A 25,339-nucleotide genomic window follows, 5' to 3' on the forward strand; every position below is an offset into this window, starting at 1 on the left:
AAAATGGGAAAACAGAAGAAAATTTATCTGCAAATATAATCCTAAAGAAGGCTAACAGCTGCTCCAAAGCCACTACAAAAAGCTGCAGTGGAAGCAAGGAAAAGACTAACCAGGATAATATACCACAGTAAGATCACTAGATTGCAACGCTTGGTATTAGAGTTTAGCATCTGTGCAGTTCACTACAGAAATGACCTTTATAGTTGGCTTCCCTGTCAGAGGAAGCCAAATGAGACATTCTACTATCAAAGAAGAAAATTCAGAGAGCCTATTCTACCACCACTTTGCATTGTGCAACTCTGATTTCCTCATATTTTACACAACAGAGACAAGTTACTGTATATAGAAATGGTCCTCTACTCAGATGAAAATGGAGTATTATGTCTTTAGTGAGTTTGATAGACCCATTCATCATGGAACCTGGCTGCATGATATACATAACAAGTAAGCAACACATTAAACTAAACTACCCACAAGAGAAAACATAAACAGTGGGCAGGTCAACAGTACCTCATTTGTAAGGTATCAAAGGCTGTTGATAGATCTAAAAAAATTACAGTGAACGCCTGACCTTTGTCCACAGCCAGAAGGAACACAGTTATACAATAGGGAAGGAGACTCATGGGTGACAAAATGTAGTTTCAAATAAACTATGCTTCTCCTGGCAATTTTTCTTTTTCCACTAGCCTATAGTACTCATAGGGATGTACAGCACATACTTAGAACAGGAAATGAAAGTGTACAAATGGAAGCTAAAACTGACACTAGCAATGCTTAAATCACTTAATGGAGATGCTATGTACATAACCCTCAGGCAACAGATCATTGTAAGTGTTTAGAGCATCTAATTGTACAGTATGTCTTAATAAACAGCAGAAACTCTAGGTCAAATGTTAGACAACAGAAACATTTTGCCTATAATTTATTCAAAAATTTGGTTGTATCATTGCACATTAGTAGGAAATCAAACCTTAAACAGAGTTGGGAGCTAATTACTGCCATGGTTCCAAGTCTATCAGATGTATGTATGTATGTACTGCTGTTTTCTTAAGGGTTGAAAACATTACCATCACAGTCAATATTCTATTTACTTCGTGGGTAGCAAGAGATCTGAATAACAAAATATTTATTTTTGTTTAAAAAAAATAGAGAAAGTGGGGATTTTTCTCAGAAATAAATTATTTAAAAAACCTTAATGTATCAAGTCACCTCAAGCATATATCCTCTGTTTAATCAACTTTCCACTCAGCCTTTATTTTTTCAGTAGCTGTTGATTTAAGCAGTGACCCTAGCAAAAAGGCCAAACTGATAGAGCTTCCAGTATCCATGCAGATTTCTACTGAGGCAGACCTCAGTACTGGTACATCCAATGGGAAGACAGGGGCTAAGTCCTAAAAGGTCAGCCAAGACATCCGTGTACAACAGGAAGTGAAAGGCCTATCAGGAGTCAATATAAGCTTCCCTGAGTTTTTTAATAAATTTATGCTGATTTCCACCCTTCAATTCAGTCAAAACTTGTCTAACTTGTGCAAAACAGCTACACAAACCAGCTGTAGGGATCATATAAATTGCAGAATGGTGTGGTGTAGGCTGACAAGCCTGGGATAGGGAAGGGACCAGGTAGATACCCTATAATGATATAATGACAAAGTGTAAATCAAAAATGATTTTGCAGTATTATATTTGTTTGTACCCCAAAAAATGGACTTAGCACCATTTTAAACCCCAAGGCAGCTGAAAGCACTGAGTTTCAGAGAGCTCTGTTAGAACCCACCTTATATGAGCTAGTTAAGCTGAGCACCTGTGGGATAAACAAAAAGATGATGTATTTATTAAAATGTGTTACCTGAGAGTTGGGCAGAATCCCAAATTCCTGTTTTTTTGTGTAAATTTTGACATTTTAAAATGTGTTCTCAAATGGAAACAAAAAGCTAAAATTTCCACAGGACCAAAATTCTGAAAAAAAATATTGAAAATAAAATGGTTTTAACATCATTTAAATAAAACAAGAAATTCTAACTTATTTATTTAGAGTTTTCCATAGAACATTTCACTGAAACAGACATGTTTTTGTGACCTATTTCAGATCTGAAGACATTGATTCTTTCTGATGCAGATTATCCCATCAAGACAACTTGGAAAGAAAGAAAGAAACTCTTTATTTCAAAGCAAAGAAAGAAGACAGGCAATATGTAAAATCAACCTTGTAGTATAAACATGAAAACATGGTACATTACTTCAGGATCTTTCTTTCAATCTTTTGCAGTGATGATGCACAATGGGGGGGGGATTTTGTAATGCACTAGTGTTGAAGTTTTCTACTACAAACTTGATTATTTGTATAGAAGTTAAATTCCCCTATTCAGACAAAACTCTGTGTTTGTCTACATCAGGAATTTTCAACCATTTTCAATAAGCATACCTCTGGCGGCTGGACGTGGAGCTGGGGGGAAGGGGAGTGGCAGAGGCTGCACACGGAGTGGTGACAGCATGGGGTAGTAGCTTGTGGCAGCATGCAAGCTCCTCCCCACTTCCCCCCACATCCGTCTGGCCAGGCAGAATCTGTGTAGGTCACAGAGGGGTGCTGCTGCCTTTCCTTTGCCCCTTCTGCTCCAGGGAGGCAGCAGCATGGGGTAGTGGGTGGTGATCTTCCATCCCTGCCTGCCTGTGCAAACACCCTAGGGCCTTCCCGCATACCCCTGGTTGACAACCCCTGGTCTACATGACCAAGTCCCACTTAAACAATGACAATTTTCATAAAGTCTATTGCAGCATAGTCCACCACTGGTACTCCTCATTCCAGACAACTTGAACATGTAAAAAGACTATCTTCTGAGGAGTTGCATCTGATTAGAAATAGACATTCCCAGCTGAAGTGAATCAGCTGTGCTGGGATATGTCCTGGCACAGCTTATCTTCTTCTTTTGACAAAATATACGTCGTCCATTGTCCCACTCCCTGATCTTGTGGGACAACAGGTGGTATGTTCCCTACTTACAGAGATGAACCCTTAGCAATATCCAAGGTTCCTGGAGATTGCCAGGGAAACAACTTTGCAAGTGGGGAACACTGGCATGGAAATCCTAGGACCTCATCTCTGGAAACAGAGAGAAACTGGGTTCCCTGCTTGCAAAGACATACCTCCAGCAATTTCCAGAGTGAGTCTCAAAGTGAAGAAAGACAAGCATGCACTTCCTGGGCTTGAGGAATTTAACCCTGCACTGGAATTCCTAGGGTGCACTGGAGATGGTCTGTCAAGGCCAACGAGCACTTGCCCAGGACAGTGGGAGAGCGCAGGTATCTCTGAACTGCCTACAATCTGCCCATGTAAGGAAATAGTTGTCCATGGCAAGAAAGCAGCTTAATTTACTGCTACCATCTGTCATGGCGACATGTCTATTTGCTGTTGCTTTTTGCCACCATAATAATTATATGGAGGCATAAAGGCAGCAAAAGGTGACGTCTGTTTATACCCCAAGTGACGTATATAAGGGCATCTCAAATGCTTTGGAAATATTCAGATTAGTCTTTTTACTCAGTGCACTGCAGGATATGACATACATCTATGAGAAGGAACCTTCAAAAACAATGGTAGATACATGTAACCAGGGAGGGAAGCATATTTGAACTATTTGAACAGACCAAAAACTCATAAAAATTCACTTAGAACCAAAGCAGTGGATAGTTCTCATAACAAATGTAAACATGTTAAATCAGCTAGTAATGGAAATATATAATTTTACAGAATTAGAGGAAAAAATTCACTTGGTTTTCAATACAAACAACAGAGATAAAAAAGCCATATCATCAAAGGTTAAACTGGCCTCTTTATTTAGTAACAGAAGCATTTCTTAGACCTTGGACCTCCTGTTTTATATACTGCTGACAAATAAGAACAGGCAAAAATGTATATTGTTTCAGGTACCAAATATAAATTGTTATACCTGAGTCTACCAAGCTCTAGGAGAAGCCACTAAACAAAACTAGCCTGTACTGGAACAGGAAATGTTATTTGGCTGGTGGAACTGAGCATATGTTTGATAACAGTAGATTATCATTACATCTTTTAAATTCTACTCTCTGAAAAGCAAAACAGCATTAAGTGGAAAAACAAAGCCCATTCAGAATGTATTTTTTCACATAGTACAGTGCAGGATGCACTTTTCACTGTTCTCCAATGCTAATTAAAAACTGGATCCTTCCTTATACCTATTATTTGACATACCTGGTCCTTTCCTTTGTGAACCAGAATAATGCACCCATGGGCTGTGTGCAGACAAGTATGGATATGTGGTATGTGGCACCACACATTGCACATGCAAGCTTTCCTCATGCTGCTAGCTTGTAGTGAGGAGTAGGTTTTTGACCCTGGGAGATCCTGGGGTCAAAGAAACCCATGCTGAAAAAAAGTGGGGCAGTGCATTCTGTGGCAGTGCCTGCTGCCCAAAACCAAAGCCTGGCCAGCTGTAGTGATGCTTATTTGGACTCATCCGTGATCATGTGGAAGCAGCCACTAAGTACTTTAAAAGATCCAAAGGATGAAATATCAAGGTACACAGGATTCCACAGAGCTTTGCTAAACAACCACAGAATACTGGGGAATAGTCCATGCATAAATCAAAAGGATCAGAAGAGTGATCTAGAACCAAATTAATAAATATGACGGAATATATTTTTCTTTATCTTTGTCATTGCTATACAGGGTCTGTGTCACAAATACATTTAAGGACAAGTTTCCCTTACTTCAGTTGGCCTTGAGGGGGAAAAATCTTTCTGCTAAGAACAACTACTCTGAATGTTCCTTCCAGCCCTGATGTCTATGAAATCTGTGAAATCTGCACTGAAAAGTATCTACATGAAGGTTATATGGATCATTTTAATATTCATTTTTTCTCCAGTAAGGACAATGTAGCTAAAGCTGCTGTCAAGAGTGCTACATTTCTGCATATAGAGTGGTTTACCCACATTCAACCTACTGATGTTTGACTGTTTCCATAATAAAATGAATGTCCACACCAAGTTTGTTCTTGCACATAAAATCTGGATATTGCAGATACTTTGCAACAGCATGCAGGAAATTAAGACAGCTGCATAGAAAACAACTTGCTGTTCCATCAGCTGAGGAAAAGGCTACAGCCAGCTGGGAACACTGGTTTCTTTTTCTTAGAAAAAGTTTTTTCAAGCAAGAATAGTCAACAGTGATGAGCAATGCAATACATAATGAGATGCTTACTGTGAAGTCCACAGTGCTGGTATATGAAATACAGATACCTCCTTAGGAATCCACCTGTTTAATACAAACAGGAAACAGCATCACTCAACTCAGTAACATGCCTACACTATTTAAGTATGTACTGGTAGAGCAACGAGAAATATTTCTACATTAAAAACTGTAGAGTCCATGTGTGCCATCTTTCCACACCTCTTAGTTGGATTCAAAGAGGTCAAGGATGATGCAATGTAAATATTATAGTATTGAAACACACTGAATAATTTCCAAGAGCAGTTTGGCGGACTTCTACCAAGAGCATGTGTCCAAGTAAATGCTTTTCCATTAATTTTTTAAGGACAATAGAAAAGGTAGAGTAAAAAGACCAAGTTCAAAAGATGAGGACTGTGATCTAATGCTCTGACTGTCCTACGTGGATACTGTAAATTTACCACTTAATATTTAGCACAGATACAATTAGACTATCCTTCAGAAAATGGGAAAGCAAAGTCTCCCTCCTTCCATGTAAATAAGCAGGTCCATTCTGTGTCTAATGCAAGCTTGTTTAAACCAGGAACAATATCAGTGAATATCAACAAGAGGCCTTAACCACAGTTGCTACTGAGGTGACCAATATGCAAATACTGTAACTGCATTGCTCACCAGTCACTTTCTAATCAGAAAGCAGTCTCAGCAGCAAGGAACATTCTTTGTAAAAGAGTGACCACCATTATGATAGTGTCTGGACACTTTATAAACAATAAAGAACTAAACCTCACTATATTGCTGAGAAAAACAATATATTTTAATTGCAAATGGCCAACTGGAAAGTGGGATTTAAAACCTTGCCTAAACTCTCATGCTAAATCATAACAGTCATGCAAGAAATTGTACCCAACCCCTAGGCCCCAGTCTTGTATTATGAACGAAAGAGACCTTTACTACTTTATTCTCATATTTCCAATGTAGTTGAGAAAGAGATTGCCAAGCAATGAATAGTTAGACAGACATAATGGATCAGACATTCTTAAAAGTAAATGTGGAAAGTTTTTGTCCAGAAGACACTGCCACTTATAATGCAGATAATGACGCGGCTTCTGATACTGACACTGTTGAGTGGGGTGTAATGTCAGTTCTGGATGAGAGGCTACACAGCAGCAAAAATTCTGATCATGAATCCCATGGTACCATATCAGCATTTAACAGCCCTGACTTTCATGCCTAGGAGATGACTGACTAAAATGTCAAGCAAAGAATCAGTGAAATTATTGTCAAATGCATTTAATTTTTTGTAAGAACAAAGACTTATTAGTATTAGTATAACCAGTGATTGTCTGTACTAAAGACATGAATATAAGAGGGGTAGTCTTGCCTCCTACTATTATCTTAAAATCTTTATTGACTTTACTTTTTTGAGCTATAATTACATCTTCTTTTTAAAAGACAACTATCTTCATGGAGCAGGTTTTCCTAAGCTACCACAGTTCCTACTGTAAAACAATATTAATGCACGTAGTCACTCCTATTAAAAAGTCAACATGTAGCAGTGTTAACCAAACAGTGGAAGCTGAGATACAATATTGTTTCCCTATTTCCCTGAGAATAGGAAAGAACTATAGTATCTCAGCAACTAAGAGGGTGGCCCTATTAAAATAATAAAAAATACTTTTATCTTTTTAAAATATTTTTCCTTACATCTGGCTCAATTTCCCATTGTTTCCATTGGGTGCTATCACACTCCTCCTTAAAATATTCTTCTTCTATAATGATATTTATTATTATGATTATTTATTCACATTGCAGTACAGCATATGGACTTCATTGTGCCAAGCTGTGAAAAACAGTCCCTGCATTAAGAAGCTTACTTTCCATGAATCCTACCATAGATTATTGACAAATTAATATATATAGAAATATATATGCTTTGAGTTTTCCTTATTTTTGGAAGTTATATAGCTTCTATCAATATTTCACATGGGTGACTGGTGCCACCTTAGTTGGGGGGCATGTGCCCCCCCAGCAACCACTCAGTGACTGGGGAGTTCCCCCCATGGCCAATCTCACCGACCAGGGGGGACTCCCTCTGTAGCCTATTGTGCTGACAGGGAAGCAGCCATGGCACTTCATCCAGTGCTCCCACTCCCCAACTGGTTCCCTCAGGGAGGGCATGGGCACTCCCCTTACCCATCACCTAAGCAGGGAGCACGACCTGTGAGGGGGTGCACCAGTGATTTCAGGGGTTGCACGTGAACCCCTGTGTGCCCCCTACATGTTGCCACTGCTATTTCATAATCTAAATAAAAAACTATCTTAAGAGAGCATAATAAACAGCCTTGAGACCTCCAAATTGTTCTTTAACAAAAGCAGAGTAAGCTAAAAACTATCCATCTATCCAAAATAATAATAGAAAATAAACCAAGCAGAAGAATATTGTAAACTGTAAAATGTTTAGGCTTTTTATTGACATCAGAAACAAGGAAAAGAGGGCACAAGCCTAATTTTTCATAAATCCTTTGCAGTTCACCTTTAAACTAGAGGTTAACAGGTGAGAACCTACATGTCTGAACACACTTGATCTGTTTAGGGAGTTCCTCTCCTCTATATTATTCATATATGTCTGCTGGTTATAAATTGCAATGGACTGAAATATTTCAAGCCTTTCACTTCAAAAAGCATTTGGATAGCAGTGTCTTTTGTTTACTGACCATGCTAAAAACAGCATACTTTTGTCTTATTTTATAATAATATGCTGTCTGACCAGTTCAGAGAGATCTCTAATAATGTCTGAGTCCAACCATGGGTCTCATTAGAGCAGAAGGAACTGTCATGCAACTGTGAATGTGCAATAAGTGTAGAAGTACAGTAAATGGGAGAAAAATATGAAAAGCATTCTACCTTCAGATACTGGCACAAAGCTATTTATTCTATTGAATGAACTAAAAATTGAGGGTAGAAAATGAGGACTTTCCTTCATGGCCTTCTAAATTTAAACAAAGAGGGGTGTTAAATGTACATCTTACTGTAGAAAATGGGAAAGTTTAAAAAGAACAAGATGTATGGTATGTGTGTGTGCGCGCGCGTGCATCTCACAGCTACTTTTAAGTGGGAATTCTGTTTAAAAATCAGTGTTATGATATGGCCTTAGGTTATTGTTTAAAGATTTAACAGTTTAGTCATTATACTGTAACTTCAGTCATCCTTTTTTATATTGTTTAGTATCTTACTCTTCATGCAGTACCAGCAAACACAACACAAAAATAATAGAATTTGACTTGTGTTCAAACCCATTTCCTGAATCAAGTAAAGAATGGTTTTTGAGTATGGGTTTTCCATCTCTCAGAAGAATGGTTCAACCATTAGGTATTGGTTATACACATATGGAGTGCGTTCTTTACTACAGGAGCAGTTACACTTTGGTTGACATACTTAAATATTTATAGGGCAAGATGGTGCAAATGACTCGGTACCCTGTCTGGTAGTTAGGGCATCTTGAGGGAGGCACTACATATGTGTTTCAACCCCTGCTTCTATGAACATTTATTTAGGCAAAGTGTAACAGCAACAACAGGAAAGATCAAGAACTATCCTATAGCATGAAGCTTAGGGCACTACACTGGAAGATGGTAACCATCATTTCAAGTAGTCTCAAGCAGAGAAGAGGACTGAACCAGGTCTCCCACATTTTGGATGAGTGACCTCAACCAATGGACTGCTGGTTAAAGAGACACCATTTTTCTTCTTCCAGTAATTTTGTGAATCTAGCCTGATATTTTTTCCCCAGAAGAAACCAACTGTTGAACGTAGGTTAAATACCAAAATAGTTTTAAGAGGGCTGAAACTGATATTTTTCAGTGAAATTATAATTCACCATTTTTCTTTCATTGCCTTAAACCAATTCCATTTTTGCCTGTCTAGAAATTGGAAATTCCAAAAGGTGCTGTGTAAAATAATGTCATATGTATCTCCTTTTTTATTCATGCCTCCTCACTTTCAAAATTCAAGCATGATTTCCCTAGAAATATAAGTACAGTTTCCTCTTATCTCATCACATGGTTATTCTTTTGAAATGGGGTAAATGATCAGGGAAAAGAGAAGGTTAGAGCAGCTGAATTGTTTCAAGGTAGTGGAGCTTACGTGGTAATCTGAATCACATGATACATTAGGTTGTAGGTGTTATACTTCATGAATAACGGGAGCAATGTATCCAGAGTCCTACAGTCAAAAGATTTTTGATACGGTTAAAATATCCTGGGAATTGGACTAATGTATCATAATGTACCTTAATGAGAATATATCTATATTGACCTGCACATTAGAAGGAATATGGATAGGTACAGTATATGAATCCAGTAATTTCTTTAATTACTCCACATCTGAGGAGGCTGCAATACATCTGTTATTCTACCACAAGGATGGAATATTTTATGCATTAGAATGCACCTATCACTGGAGGAGGATTTCATGGAGTAACAAAGCCCTTCCTTTGCCAAACTGTGCATCCTTTTGGAAACTAACTGAGGCCAACACAGATGTGGCGAGCAGCACAAATCCCTGTGTGGAGCATAGACTGTTCCAGAAAAACAACATTTCCATACTGTTGGCAAGAAAGAGAAAATCCTTTTTAATACCACTTTTCTGAGTAGCAAGAGAGAGTTTGATAACTTCAAATGTCTAAAAGGAATTTTAATGTTAATGCAACTTAATATCTAGAAACAAAGCAATAAACCAACACCTGATGTAATACATATTTTGCTGTTTACATGAGGAACACTGTTATTTCGCCGAAAAACAAAGCATGTTTAAAAACCCAGCAATCAGAAATGGCCAAAGAAATTGATAATGAGTCTTGGAGTCTTTCATGTCAAAGTTTCTGGTTTGAACCCAACTCAGGATAGCAATGACTTTTGATATTTTATGTAAAATGAGATGATCTCAGGATAACTGAAGATGGTCATCTAACCTAATCTTCCAAATCAGCAGTATACTGGGCTGTCTTACTGCTCTGATCAACAGAGGCAACTAGGTCTGCATAGTGGTGGTGCATGGTTCAGGGGCAATGGCTGGAGGTTCAGGGCTAAGGGGACAGAGGACAGATATCTTTTTGCCACTGATGTGTGCTTAACAGCCACTTTAAAATAATTTTTGATGGCAAAAAAAAAAAAGGGTGGGAGGATTAACTGCTGCTGAAACTCCCGATCATGTCAGCCTGTATCTGTTGTTCACTGCCCCTGCTTTTGGTCCTATTAGCTATGTAGGAGCTCCCAAGCCCATCGTTGCTGTTTTGCCTTTACAACTGCTAGAGGCAGAGCTGGAGCCGGAGACTGTGCATGAAAGATGTGGGGCAGTATGAAGGAAGATGGGAGGCTGAGGCACTCCCTTGGCACCATTCTGGTGCTCTCCATACTCCCCCCCCCCCAATTTTAGGTATCTCCCAGATCTTGGGCCACACTTACCCACCCCTATTTACAGTACTGCTTATTAACAACCAGACAGACAAAGGGAACAAAATATCTTCTCAGTCTTACAGACAGTCTCCAAAGATCAGGACTGAAGCACAATGCTGAATGGGGCAGTTTGAACTGTTCTTACCCCTACTATATATGTTCTGTACATAAATAGAGGAATGTGATATCTAGTATTTTCAATTTACAGCTTTTACTAAAACCAAATTAACATTATGTACAAAGATATGTGTATAACAAATCACATATGGATGGATGGATGCATATACATATTTATCAGTTCATTGTTAGATTGCATAGTGTTTTAGTGATCTTTTGTGATCTGAATTTGAATGTTCACATTAGTCATAATTAGAGATGTGCAAAGTATGGACTGACTTGTGGGCCAAACTGGATAAAATTGAAAACAGCTTTGGGCTGATTCTAAATAATGTACATGCATGTGTGTTGAACTGAAACATTTTTGTGTCATCTTTGGGATTATTTAACCCCTAAAATGTAGTCAATGCATAAGTAAAAACATTTGAATTTTTTTTTTTTTACTTTAAAACATTAAAGGAAAATATTTGAATTTAAAAAAAAGTTTCATACTTTTTGACCGAAACTATTAATTGAATTAGACCCAAATTCACAAATATTTTCAGCCACTTTGAAACTGCATTTTCCAATAAATTACTAATTTGTTAAAAAAAAAAAAAAAAGATGCAAGTCTAATCACAAATGAAAATATGAGGTCCCAGTGCACTGGTGGATACAGAACTCTCTCAGTTCTCTCCAGGATGCAGGTCTAGTATTGATAGCATTAGTATGTGTGTCTTTTTTTTCCTTCACTGTTGTGGTATTGTCATATTTACCCTTTTTTAGAGTGTGTATCAGGAGTTGCCTCCAGATCATTCTAAATGAAGCAAACACAAGTTATGAAACTAAAATAATACTAATCTTTGCCTAAGAGTAAATAAGGTATAGAAATAAAAGGGAAAGGTACACTTCTAATCACAAAGTGTGTGAAGAGAACACATAGCATGAACCACATATTGCACCCAGATATACTCATTGAGGAAAAAATATAGATCCAAATCTTACAACTTGCTACCTATACCATAATTTCTCAGCTGAACCAAGATTGTTCTAACCACTATATATCTATATCTATATCTATCTATGCACATATATATAGATATATATGGCCTAAGTAAAAAGCCAATGACCTGGTTTTCCAGAGGATGAAACACCAGACCAGAGCCATCGGTTAATGTACAGTTTGGTATATGAGTCTAGTTGACATTAATCTTGGTGATTTAACATGAATCTGATGTTACCTATGTGCAATGGTTAGCAAGCGCAAGAAGCACTTATTGGAAAGTCATCTTGTGATCATGACCAAATAGTCCACATAATTAGAAGAGTTAGTAAGTGAAAATATAGCATAGTCCAAAGACACTTAGGAAAAACTAATGACCTGCTTATCTTGGAGAAGATTTAGTGACATGACAATCACATTATTGTTAACAGGACAAAAAGCTCCAGTGATGTGTGTTTTCTGAGGAATGCAACTGGCCATATTATAAGAATAAAACAGATTTACTAATTATTTAATTTTCTTTTCCTACTTGTTTGGGTAAGTATATACATAATGCAACAGTTAAAAGAGTTTGCCTAAAACATGTTTGACGTTTACAAGATCAGTTTAATGGGAGAAAATGATGAGACAATAAAAAATCTATAAAAGTCTGCATATAGCTCATACAGACATAGGCACTGGCATGCACATTTCCTAGTACAAGGAAAGGTTCTTATCTTAAAAAAAAATCTTTGGAATTTATTCTTTTCATGATGCATATGAATGGGAGTTGCTTGTCTACCCTGAGAAATAGAGGATATACCCCTAACAGCAAGACCGTTTATATTTAACCCAGTTTTCAAGTTCCCTAATATTTTGTCAATCATTTTATAGGTTTTAGCTTAGGGATAAATTTGAAGCTGGTATTTCCCTCATGAAACCTACAACAATAGAGAAATATATACCAAGGGAAAGAGAAACTGGGATATTCAGCAAACCTAATAGAGATCTAACATTTCATGTTGCACTTAATAATTACTTTTTACAGATCCCTTTGCCTGGGTAAGCTTTTGTATCTCAAATTTTTATTGCTCTGATATAATGTTGAAAATCTCTAGATTTTTTTTCTTGTTTCATATTTTAAAGTATGCATGTGGGTCTACTGTCTATCTTAAGACAGTAGTTTCAATCCAAATAGCACTAGCTTATCTGTCAGTGCTCTATTCAACGGCTGGAAATTATTTTAAGGGCAACCTGTAAAAGTGTCTATTGTTACAGTTAACAGGAAATGGCTAATTTGTCCTGGTATAAACAGAAACCTCATGTTTTGTTGAATAGCTATGGCAACTTGTATAGATGACTCATCCAGTGCTTTTGTTATGTTATTGTATGACTCAGACTTACTAATGCTCACTGTCTTGCCTCTCACAGCAGACAGGACAGTATCTAAATTGCTAAAACTATTTCATAACTGTTTTCTTGGGTCTTAATGTATCTATAAGGCAGCTTGTTAATTTTTTTTAAAGCAGTATGTTTCTTGATAAGTGTGAGTGCTTCCTATAAACTTAGAAATTTATTATGGTGCACCAGCAGTGCTAGGTTCTGGTCTATTACATCATGACAAGACCTATTTTATATTCAAAGTAGTAAAATGACTACAGTATGTGACAAGGAGATAAGTACACCCACATAGTTTGTTTCCAAGTGGATCAGTTCTTCAGTATATATTAAGCCCTTCCAGATTTATCCCCAGTGGTTGGCTCTTTGCCAAGGTTTGGATTCTGTTCTGTTGTGCAGTTTGCTGAGTATTCCCAGATGCAGGTATATTTTTATGCCTACTCCTTATTTACAGCTTTTCTTAGGGTTGCTTTGAAGTATGAACAATTAAGTTGCAGCATGCTGCAAAGCTCTTTCCACATAAGGCATTTTTTACTGCCTTGAGTTAAGCCATCTTAAATGAGAAAAAAATTACTAGGGTGAGTTCTAATAAACGTGATGAAGAAATAGTCAATTTCTGAGATAAAAATAATATTTTACTGCATCAGAAACTATATGGACAACAATAGTGCAGTATTAAGTATTCATCTTTTCTAACAAATGGATACTAACACACTATTGCTTTCAACACTGTATTCCTCTTTATAAACAACCTTGATTCCTATAACACTTGACATGCTTGGCTGTCATAAGCTTATGAAGAGGGAGTGATGGAGACATAATTGCAAGGCATAAAATGGGGCATTAAAAGTCCCCAGTGCAAATCCTCTTCTGCAATATAAGTGGACAATGCAGGGCCCAATATTACGAGGTTATAACTAATACAGAAGTACATGAACTCTGCTCTTGAACTTGTAGTGGATTTTCAAAAAGCCAAAGAAACAACACAAAAAATACAGCACATATTTCAGTTCCTTTTGGAGCAAAGGCATCTGGGGGGACTTGTGAGGAGATAAAGGGGGAAGCAGTTGCATTACACTGTTGGTTTTGCCAGCATCATTCATATGTGACTCTCAGGAGCTGTCTGATGCAAGTAACTGTTCAGCATCTGGTAAAATGCCACATGGTACACTAGGAGAGGCTGAGCACTGAGTGAAGCAGGCAGAACACTTCAGAACAACAAAAAGGCAGCTGAAGCTCTCTAGAAAACTGTTGAAATAGTCATGTCTTTAGAAACATTGCTTTTTCTTTCATTAAAAAGTAAGCTCTTGCAGACATGTTTTCCTTCTCTAAAAAGAAACATTTATCATTAAAAATTGTGTCTTTTCCTTCAAACTTGTCTCCCTTCTTTTTTTAAAGGGCTTACATGAGATTTTAAATCAGTCTGGTTACTTTACTTACTAAATACTATCTATTAACTGGTTTCATAATCATATCATTGTATATTTTTGTATATTTAATGTAATACTGTATATTATTGTATATTTTACTGTATTTTACTGTTAAACATTCCTAGGCAAAGAGGAGTATTCAAGTGATGTGGGTAAAGGACAGCCAGCCAAAAATGCTTGCATTATCTGCCACTGGAAGCATCTACACATTCATTAATGCACCATAATATGGAGCATTAAGTTTAGTACCTGTAATTACAGGTACTAATTTAATGCGCTGTAACCAGTGCTACTGCGCATTAGCACCAGCACACACTTTTTCATGTGAAGTAGACTATTTCTAATGTGCATTAGCATAGTTTTTTGTGCCACATTAGTGCACAGTAGAATTAGTCCACTGTGCCATTAGCATCTCCTGTAGACATGCTCACTGACTATCTCTGTGGCTTAAAGTAAGTGTAACAGGGAGCCAGGGACTCCTGTTACTTTAAGAGGGAAACTAGCAGGTATGTCCCCAGGCAGATGAAGACAGCTGATTCTAAGTTGGCTGCAGGGGAGTAGGCAGCCAAGGATCCAGAGGTTGCAAGTGCATAGGTCATGATTAAGAGCCCTAAGGCTTAATTAGGAACAATAGGAACACAGGTAGTGACAGCTGGGTAGTGTCAGCTGGGTACCAGTAGATCTATTGGGGCATAAGAGACACCTGCAGAGACGCATGACATTTTCAGTTAGTGGGCAGAGGGCTCAGCGATCCCCCAGAGGTCAGTTAGGTTGGTTAGATGCTGGTGAAAGCAGTCCAGGACTCAATCAATATCAGAAGAACACCAAACCATGGCAGGGGAGGCTACACAGAGGCCCGGCAGTGCAGGCAGGATTAGGGTGGCCTCTATTGAGCACCATGGCTGCTCCAGGGCCTGTCTTGCTACAGCAAAACAGTTTGTATTTCTACCCCAGAGTTGTCTTCTATAATGCAAAGATAGTCCTGGCAGGGCCATTGTAAGACTTAACAGTTATATATGTTTCTTTTTAGTTATGTTTCTTTTTAGAAATGTAAAAATTATAAATGTTTCTTTTTAGAGAAGGAAAATTGTCTGCAAGAGCTTTGTTTTTTCTTTCATTAAAAAGTATGCTTCTAAAGACATGACTATTTCAATAGTTTTGCATGTGTCTTCACATGCAAAGCTTAAATATGCAAAAAAGACATTAATACGAAAACATATTTATTGCTGTGATGGACTATGAATGTCTGTTCAAGTTATAATATTGTGTAACTCAGTTTACTTCATTAGCAGAGAGAATGAAGGATTAAGTGCCCAGGCTGGCTACATGCAGGACAAGACCAGATAGACATCAACAGTCTTGAATGGCTTTGTTGAAATAAATGAGATTCCCAATAGGACAATAGGAGAGCAAGTTTAAAAACAAGCAACCCGGCAGCTCCTGGGGACCAATGTAAGTGGAGGATCTCTGGCTCATTGGCCTTTTTTTCAAATAAATGCCTTTACAGAAAAAACTGCCTACTGTGCTGCTTGAAACTATGGGTTGCCCTGAGTTGTCCCAAGAAGAAGTGAAGTCCTTCTCTCAAGAGTACAACTGGATAATCACTTCTAGAGTGAGGGCCATGAGGAAAAAGCTGGGGTCTCAAGTGGGAAGGAGCCCAAGTCCCCACCTCCCTCCCTTGCTCTAAACAACAAGCCTGGGCTGGCTGGCTTCAAGGAGTACTCTCAGAGACCAAACAAGTCCACAGTGGTCCCTTGGAAGGCACTCTCTGACAACTGTATCTTAGGGTGTTAGTACAGTATTTATAAAATGTGTTTAAAATATCAGAAGGAGACAGAGCAATCCCACTGTGTTACAGGCTCATATTTTCTGGGATCAGTGTAGTGGTGGTTATACCTAAAAACTAGGTTATGGAAAGATGACAATATTTCCATTAACTTGAATGGGCTTTGGGTCAGATGCTATTTGTGGGTATTTAAACTTCTAGCTGATGGCCCAGGAAACAGGGACAGTGTTAATTTTTAACCCAAACAATACCTACATCTTATTCAACATGTCCCTGATAGTGGGGTTAATGCAAAGGACAAATGGCAGAGAAGAATATATTCCATTTTACTCTATCTGTAAAACAGATAAGCATTCTCTTCTTTACACTGGATCAAGAGTCAAGGGAGATACTGTGTACTTGAAGCCATCAACCACTTAAAACTCCTATTGTCAAATCAATTTTTTTACAGCAGGCTGATTTGTATGCAGACCATTTTTAATAGCATGGGAAGAGTTTGGGACTGTGTGTTAGAGTACACAAGTGATTTCCAAAAGACATTTGAAATGTAAAAATTCTAGATTCTGCCCATTTCCTTTCTCCCCCCTCCCCACAACATGCATACACATATACACATGCACCATCAACTTCCACTGACATTTCTTCATTACTAAGAAAAAGCTTTGCCTCTCTGGAGGGATTTTGAAAAGCATCATTCTTCTTTTTAAGTGAGGCTACTCACTTATACCTATACAAATGATTTGAAGAACTGTATATTCCATCAGAATGTATGATTTCAGATCTTAAACTGTAGGAGCAATGTTAACAGAGTCTTCCTATGAAGTTTTAAAGATCCTTAGAACACTACCCCATTCTTTCTGGTGGCTTCTGCATGTCAGGATTTCACAGGACAAGAATAGGACATACACTTAGCATTGGAGCCTGGTAGCGGGGGAATAAATTCTGTCTAGTCTTCCATACTACTATCTAGGTGTCTTGGTTGCTTGATGAGGGGACATGCCTGTTCTGTGACCTGATGCATTTTTATCAAAACAAAAAATATCGGTAAGATAGACTAATATTTTATAAACGGGAAAAGATTCAAATAAAATACTGGAACACATCACTATGACATCAGAACATGACTGGAAAGGGCCTTTCAGGCCATCACATTCAATCCCTGCAGCGTTCACAAGATACCATTTATCCAAAGAAGCCTAATAATCATCTACTGCAACTGCTCTCACACACCATAGCCATGCATCAACCTACAAAACAAAATTTAAAAATATTACGATGTGACACAGGGAAGAAGCACAAGAGACAAGGGCACTGTCAGTGATTTGTTACTGGCAGTCATCACAGCCAGCCTTAGAGAAAATGGTGGCTTGGGATTACTTGTATTTTGGTGCCTCCTTCCCTCAAGACAGTGGCACTGCTGCAGAGAGGCAGGGCGCAGTCAACTGGGGACATGTAGCGGCATGGTGCGCCAGGCAGGTGGGTGGGCAGGCACCACTGCTGCTGTGCAGGACCAAGGCAGGCAGACTGGAGCAGGCACCACTCTGCCCGCATATGCCCAGACATGGCGCCTGAGCAGTGCCTGGAGGCAGAAGGCAGGCTGAGCTGGGCACTGCTCCTCCTGCCTGAGGTGGGGTTTGGGAAGTGTGGGTGGGAGATTGCTGCTGTAAGCATGTGGTGCTTATATGTGTGCATATGCATGTATGTTTGATGCCTCCCCTGACCGCAGTCCCTGAGCAGTCACCAATGATGCCGAGCCCTAAAGCCACCTCAGACACTCATGATTAGGGACCTACTGAAATCGCAGTTTTCCAGATTTCATGGATTTTGCCCACAAAATCCACAAAGTCTGAAGGAAAAAGAAAACTGAAAATAAAATGCTGGCTCCCCAGGGGGAGCCAACAGTTATCAGGGTGCTGCAGCAGCCCGCCGGGGCAGGGAAGTGGGAGGAGAGGCTGCCCACTCAAAGAGCTGGCCTGGTGGAGAAGTCCCTTTTTGGACCCAGAGCCGGAAGAGGTTTGGCCCTCATCAGAACAGCAAGACCCTTCTGCCAGGTACTGAGAATGTTTTAAGTACCAGCAGGATGACCAGAGCAGAAACTCAGATGACTTGCTTATATGGGTTCCCCAGGGCCAATAAAATATTTTAGTGTAGATGTATTTAGTTGGATACCCTTGAAACTGTGATGCTTTCATACTCTTCCTGGGTGAATTCTATCTAGTACAGGGGGCAATTATTTTGGGTGAAGGGCCACTTACTAAATTTTGGCAAGCCATTGAGGGCCACATGACAGGCAGCCTAAGGCAGATTAATAGTATTTTTTTTTTAATTTTAGCAGCCCCACGAGCTGGTGGGCCGCATCTGGCCTGCAGGCTGCATTTTGCCCACCCCTGATCTAGTATACCTTCCAAACATGCATAATATAATACCTGACCTTTTAGTGAAAATAATGGTTTGTTTTCATTGTAAGCTTAGTGACACCATACACTAATACACATACACCTAAGCAGGAACCCAAAAATCAGATTTGGAAATTCATTTCATTGTAGTTTCAAGCTAAAAAGGTAATATAATCTATTCCCTCTGCACAATGCTGAAGGAAGCTACAATAAAAGTTACTGTTTAGGCTTCAAGGCAAACACATAAATAAGTTTCAACGCAGCATTAAAAGGAGATCTGACTTAAATTATAGGACAGCAACACCATTACAAAGTAAACAGCACCTCCTCCCCACAGCCAATACAGGGCAAATATGAATTCTTCTGAAAGTTGCATTTGGTCAGAGTCTGCATCACATTTTTACATGATTTAAGTGATAGCATTGCAAGGAAGAAGACATTCATAGAAAACAGGTGTTTACTAACTTTGTAATAATTTATAGTTGACGGTATGAATGGGAGCCAGGAATTCATGAGTTTTAATCCTGGCTCTTAGACTCATTCACATTGTTAAGTCACTAGTCTATCTTGCTCAGTTTTTCTATCTGTACTGGCACAAGAATAATTTCTGCTAGTGTTGCATAGGTATCAGAGACATTATACCTTGGTACAGGAACATATCATTGTTTGCTACTGGCCTTGCTGCACTGTGACTCTGCAAAGTGTACAATGTGAATTAATCCTGCCTCCAGACACTTTAATTCTCCACAAACTTCCTGCATGGTGCAGCTCTGTGAGCTAGGCAGAGCATCTACTTAGTGAGATTCCCGCACCTACCTTGAGGTCTGCCTATGTATTTTCCAGAAATGGAAGGTGACTGGACAAGAAATAAGAAAAGAAACCATTTAGCTGACATTTCCCTCCAGACAGACCCATCTTGCCTTTTTTTTTTAATTGTATACCCTGCCCATATAAGGGCCATTGTTTTTATAAAAGGCAAAATGGAAAAAACAAACACCCTTTTACATGAAAGTCTTAAGCATGCCCCAAATGTTCTACTCCAGAGTAATGCAGAACCCAAGCAAGCACACACCATAGCAATGGGCGCACTATTATTACCAAAATGTCTCTGTAAATTACCTCCTCAAATTTACACAAAGATCTTGCTGTAGAGTAAGCCACAAGGCTATTTTCCAGCATTTGCCATGAGAAATCCACATTTAAAAAAGTAAACATCCATTTTCTAAAGCTTTTAATGTGATGCATGACTCAGAAAGAGCTATTTACTGGGAGTGGCTTAGATGTCAAAAATAGGTTTTATCTGTGTGTAATTTCCACAGAAAAACAGAAACTGGTTGTGTCATGCTAAGCCCTGAAAGGTCAGTGTCCCAGGCTAATCATTGAACTTTCCTGTACTTGCCTTTTTGGTCAGTTCCTGAAGGTTATTTTAACATACTTCCAACTAAGTACGTACCATTCTGTGAGAGGTAGTAAAACGTACAGTGGTAACTTTCCAAGATCCACATCTTGCAAACTGCATGAGACCATAGAGCTCTTTCCATTAAAGATGCCATACAAATGACATGTTCTTCCTTAGCAAGTTGAGGCTCTAAGTGTCCTCCAGCCAACATTCAAATTTGGGGGTTTTTTTGTTTTGTTTGTAATTATTAGATTTCAGTTTCCTCTCAATATTTCTAGCTTATCTGCCCTCCAAATAATGTGCCACTCTTGATGGGGAAGCCTACTCCAATCCAATTACTATCATGTGGAATACCATTTTGTATAAAGCTCTCTTTCATCTCATTTTTACATAAAAACAAACTTTTCTTTTGTCCTCTTAATATTTTTCTACCTGTACTTGTCTTTATTAAAATTAACTCTCAATTATAACTGAATGATTTGTTCTAGAAAACTTTAGGGATTTATACTCAACTAAAGGAAAATGGTTTAAAAAAAATCTAACAAACATGGAAATGAAGAAAATAAAAAGCCCTTGTCCAATGAGGTGATAAATGAAGGTCTACTACAAAAGTAAAGGCCTGACATTCTACAGCACTTGCCCAACAAGGTCTCCATCATTTGTGTGCTTCAAAAATGGTCACTACTCCATTGGAGCTGAGAAGAACATATGGCTCTATAAAACTGCAAGGATTAAATTTAACTGTGTACACAAATAAATGTATTTTATTTTTTAAATGCACTGCATGTAAGTCCAGTTTTACCCAAAGAGCCGGCAGCCACAACCATACTTTGCTGTTTGTAACACTTTGTATTAGCATCTATGTTCCATCATTTCAGATAGGCCTAGCATATAATATCAAGTGTAATTATGAATTTCAGGATATATTCAACTTCATGGAAAGGTTTGCCCATAATCTTTGTCACTACACTGCATAAGATTGGATATATTTGAGGTGTTCATAGATTCATAGATGTTAGGGTTGGGAGGGACCTCAATAGATCATTGAGTCTGACCCCCTGCACAGACAGGAATGAGTACTGGGTTCAGATGACCCCAGCCAGATGCCCATCCAACCTCCTCCTGAAGACCCCCAGGGTAAGGGAGAGCACCACCTCCCTTGGGAGCCATTCCAGACCTTGGCCACTCTAACTGTGATGAAGTTCCTCCTAATGTCCAGTCTAAATCTGCTCTCTCCTAGCTTATGGCCATTATTTCTTGTGACCCTCAGGGGCGCGTTGGTGAGTAGAGCCTCACCAATTCCCTTCTGTGCACCCATGATGAATTTATAGGCAGCCACAAGGTCGCCTCTCAACCTTCACTTGTGGAGGCTGAAGAGGTCCAGGTGCCCTAGTCTGTCCTTGTAGGGCTTGGCCTGCAAGGCCTTAATCATACAAGTGGCCTTTCTCTGGACGCTCTCCAGGTTATCCACATCCCGCTTGAAGTCTGGTGCCCAAAACTGCACACAGTATTCTAACTGTGGTCTGACCAGCGCCTGATAGAGGGGAAGTATCACCTCCTTGGTTCTGTTTGTCATGCATCTGCTGATACATGATAAAGTGCAGTTAGCTTTGCTGAGGTTTTGTACAGGTCTAACTTGCCAATCTAAGTTATTTTAGCAACATAACTACATCAGGTTATTTCCCATCATACAAAACATTAGTAAAATGACCTTAAGTATTATTTTATGCTGCTTATTTAATATTTTTTCAGTACAACATGCTGAAAGGCTGAATTTTCTGTTCAGTTTCATTTAGATCCAAATTGCATATTCCTGAAAATGCTCATTCACAACATTTTGCACTAGCCATAACAATGCTAAAAGAAAAAAAAAACCAACAAAATTGCTCATCAAGGTAAAGGTCCAACTCTGCCACTGGACTCACCCAATAATTAGGAATAAGTTTTGCACAGAAATTTTAAAAATGCATTATATATGAAGTGTGAAATCTCTTTGGAAATGGGGTGGAGAGTATTCTAAGGTTTCAGGACCGATTCATCAAGGGATTTAAGCACTTGACTCATGTACTTAAGCATGTGCTTAAGTGCTTTACTGATTCAAGCACCAGGAACACTCACTGTGTACAATTTAAAAATATATTTATGCAGTTTTATATAGTTAATCTCTATGCGAGAAGGTTAAGACAAGTGAGAAAAAGTCAGAGTTGGCAAAGTTTAACTACAAAGGCATGGGGTATATATGTATACATAGTCTATTTCCTATTTTAAATGGTACCCTGGAATATAGGAGGCTGCAATACATGTAGGGTACTTAAAATATTCCATATTACTCTCAGCTGGCTCTTTCATCAAGACAACGTAACTAGGACAGTCTGATGCAGCAGGTCATGTAGAATGTTGTGGAAAAAATGTATTTTTTTTAATTAAAAAATAGAAAGGAAAGACATTTTAAAAACAAGAATTCATTGTGTTATGTAACTTGGTGGAAATAGAGTGAATGGGCATGATGTATGTTCAGTATTTGAACAGGGAACAGGTATATAAAGGCAAAATACCTAATGTAACAATTCTCTTACTCTCTAGAAATCAGTGAGCTCCTCTGCCTCTCCCCTGTTTTGATGAACCTGCATTTGTCCTTATTCATTTTTCGTATCTCAAGTACACATATTTAGAGTAGATCTAAAACCTTCCTGTATCTCTGTTCAAGGATTACACAATTTACATATCAATACAAAAATAGTCAGTATTTGGTTTAAATTTTCAGTGTAGATTGCATTATCTGCTTGCACAGAACCTTGATACTAATTTAAAAGTAATGTATCACCCTTTTGATCCTGGCTTAGCATCATCATCATTACCGTACAGTATATGAATTAAAGTAAGTTTTGCTCAATTAGCCCCAAGAAGTACCACTCAGATTAGCAAACTGATCTCTGTTGATCAAAAACGGACATTAGGAACCTAACTACGAGCAATTTAGCTTACAGTTTATAGGTACCATGTTTTAAAAGGAACAAAGTAATGTCTTGTAGGGGCCAGCAGAGGGTGCTTCCTTTTTAGGGTTGGAATGGAAGTGAATCTCATGAACAATAGTAAAAAGAACTTTGTATATTTTTCATATGTTGAATAGTATCAATGCCCCTATTGCAAATGAATCATAATTATAGTCAAATTGTGTTTCAAGCACAGTGTAATGATATGGTATTAAAGTATATGTATTTTTTAAAACATAATCCTATAACATCATCTATGTTAGTTGTTCTTCATGTAAAGTTTACATCATAAGCACTGCCGACCTTCTAAAGGAAGCAATTTTCCCTACTTATTTCCAGGTACACAGCACCTAGGTAATCTTTTCACTACAGCAGCTCTTACCCTGTGAAGCAGTATGAACTGTCACTGACATCCTCTAAACTGTTATTTGCCTTTAAACAATTTCTTTTTCAGATTTCCTCGGGAATTCTCCATAATTAATATAGCATTTAACTGACTTTATATCACCGTCAGGGATACTTAGAGCAGATGGCTGAGAAAACCCAACAGCAAAATACCTCACTCTCCATTATGTTTCCAGAATTGCCTATTCTCTAGTCCATGGTGGGCTATGTAGATAAATATAGCGACCTGAGATTCCCCAGTATGTTCCACTATTGTCCCAGAATTTCTTCCCTAGGGAAAGACAATATCTTCAATCAAAAAAAGTCTTTTTTACTAAGCAGCCTAACTTAAAATTTGCCTTGCAGTGCTGGTCCTGTTAGTTTGATACTGAGCTTCGAGAGCTGTAAACTGATTTGAATCACTGTCCTCAAAAGAGCAAACCACTTGTGCTAGAATGGATTAGAGTTCTAAGCCACAAAGCTAGCTTCAAGGTTTTTTCTTTTCCCATTATTTTTATGTTTGATAGCATGCTTAAATTAAATACTTGGAAGATTACATATTGCTAAATATGTTGCGAGCAAACAGATTCTGCAGTGAAGACATTCTTTCACCCAAGCACATTTATCTTTAAAAGGTAGCACATTTCCTTGGAAAGCAGCCATTCCTGGCAGCAGATCTCAGCACTCAGCAGGAAATCCATGTCTTTGAGTTCTGTACTAGCCCATACTGAAATTAACACACAACACTACCAGTAAGAATTAGTTGTTCTTAGTGAGTAAGTACTTATAACCGCATAGGGATATAAGAGCAGAGCCTCAAGTTTAAATCTTTTTTAGAAAATGCTGTGATTAACTGCATGACTTCACTTATTGTTAAGGTAACAGATGGATGTGCCACAGTGAAATATTTCCTTTTTATTTACAAACAGTAGAAACTCTTTTTCCGGATAGGAATTAAAACATTACAGAAGCATCGGTTCCAGGAGCTTAAATTCTTTCATGCTACCACGTATATTTTTCATGGAAAGTCAACATCTTCAACATTTTGCACTGGCTAAATTTATCATCCATAACTTTTTGTGATTTCTGTTCAAATGAGTTTTCTTCTTTAGAAAGAATTATGTACCTACAGTATAATGAGCTAATTAACTAAAGAACAAAAGGTGCCTTCTGTTATACGTGAGACATAACTAGCTTCCAGACATAAGCAACACATTCTTTATTTTTAAAGGCAATCTGTATTGCTGATTTTGATGTCAGAAATCCTGTATCATTTTGTATAGTGCCACAAAAGAACTGATAAAACATTAAAATGAAAATTGGCTTTAAAAAACCCATATGCCACATCTTAACACCAGCATTATGAATTTTGAGAGGTTTGTAAAAGAGGTGCACTTTGATCAATTGCAGGATTTCAGAAAGAAATCACTTTTATGTGCTTTGACTAGCAACAAAATTGAGCAATGGACAGAAATGATAGAAAGAGACAGAAGCTACACAAACAAAATAATGCTGGGATTTTATTAAATATTAATTCTATTAATTCACAGACAAACCTCTGTTTATTGTAGTGTATTAAAAATGATATTCTTTTTATTCCAAATCATTTCTCCACAGACAGCAAGAGTATAACTTGTTAATGCATGTGAAAATCTCTTAGTTTGTGAGAAATGCCTCAAGCACAAAGAGTAGTAAAATAAAAATAATAAGAAAGGAATCTAGACTGAAATCTTACCACACTTAAACTGTATTAAATAATTATATATACTATGGATACAGGTGTACTATAAAGAACACATACTTCTAAATAATAATAATAATA

The 25,339-nt window shown here is 38.1% G+C and overlaps 1 long non-coding RNA gene across 1 annotated transcript in view; it reads right to left on the reverse strand.

The window, feature by feature from the left end:
- Window positions 1-1,856: 1,856 nt before the first annotated feature.
- The window catches only part of LOC149865706 (uncharacterized), a 110,789-nt gene continuing 87,306 nt past the window's right edge, over window positions 1,857-25,339 (reverse strand). The window contains exon 4 of the long non-coding RNA XR_016442156.1: window positions 1,857-1,956. This is a non-coding gene — a long non-coding RNA (uncharacterized LOC149865706). The remainder of the gene's footprint in view (window positions 1,957-25,339) is intronic.

Source organism: Crocodylus siamensis, chromosome 4, assembly GCF_052110815.1.
Source record: "Crocodylus siamensis isolate JL-2025a chromosome 4, ASM5211081v1, whole genome shotgun sequence".
NCBI classification, from domain to species: Eukaryota; Metazoa; Chordata; order Crocodylia; family Crocodylidae; genus Crocodylus; species Crocodylus siamensis.